We start from the raw sequence: 1254 nt of genomic DNA, 5'->3' as shown, positions 1-1254 counted from the left end.
TTGTGCTGCCACTAGAAGGCACCTGGCATTTGAGAAATTTCTTAATTTGTTCCAGGTGTCTGATTCCCAATTATTTTCACCTGGGGAGGTGCCTTTATAAGCACTGACAGAACAGCTATCAGCGCTTCTGTATAAAACCCCTTTATCACAAAGCCGGTGCAGGTGCAGGTGCAGGTGCAGGTGCAGGTGCAGGTGCAGGTGCAGGTGCAGGTGCAGGTGCAGGTGCTCGGTGGACGGTGTACAGTGTACAGAATTGTGTTTGTGGTTGGTTGGTTCTGTGTCCTCTTTTAAGGCGAGCGCATTCTGACGCCTTACGAGTATTTGTACTTTTATTTTGAGCTCGTGTGAGCCGTTGGGTATTGGGACGTTGTCCCTGGTAATGTATTTTGTTTGTGTTTTTCTGAGCTGCGTCTCAGGTTTTTCTTTTCGCTGAGTAATTTTTGCTACTCAGTTGTCTATTTTCTTTTAAGACCAGTTTTGGGTCTGGTACCAGAGCTTCGCCTCTGTACCACTGGTCCCCTTCTTTTTCGCCCTGGTTTTCACGGGTCGTTTTTGGTTTGAGCCAGTTTTACGGCTGGACAAGGTGGTCCTTCGGAGTGGCTTTTTACTTTACTTTTTTTTTTTGTTGTTGTTTATGATCCTTTGTGTGCGGGAGTTGATCTCCCAAGGATCTTATTTTTTTGTGTTTTACTTTCGGGTGTTCCCTTTCCTTTGTCCTTCGGGACTTTGTGGTTAACGCTTCCTGTAGCGTTAGCTTTTCGTTCCCCTATATTAGTCGCTTCTGTTTCTCCAACACCCCCACATCATTATACCTGGAAGTCAACATTTGTCCTTCCTTTATTAAAAGGAGGAGATCCCTCTGTTCTGGATAATTATCGCCCTATTTCCAGACTATCCATTATAGCTAAAGTATTTGAATCGCTAGTAAACAAACAGCTAAAACATTTTTTGTCTGATAATAATATTTTAAGTCAAACTCAGTCAGGTTTTAGACAAGGGCATAGCACTATAACTGCAGCCATATCAGTTACAAATGATATTATTACTGCTCTGGATGATAAAAAATCATGTGCTGCGCTTTTTATTGATCTATCCAAAGCGTTTGACTCAGTGAATCATGGTCTTCTCCTGCAAAGACTCAATTGTATAGGATTTAGTAACCCTGTGCTAAGTTGGTTTTCAAATGATCTGACAGGGAGAACCCAGTGTGTGTCTATTGACAATTATTATTCTGTACCTCTAACCGTAAAGACG

Source organism: Anguilla anguilla, chromosome 5, assembly GCF_013347855.1.
Source record: "Anguilla anguilla isolate fAngAng1 chromosome 5, fAngAng1.pri, whole genome shotgun sequence".
Classification (NCBI taxonomy): Eukaryota; Metazoa; Chordata; class Actinopteri; order Anguilliformes; family Anguillidae; genus Anguilla; species Anguilla anguilla.
Note: the sequence above shows the minus strand (reverse complement) of the source record.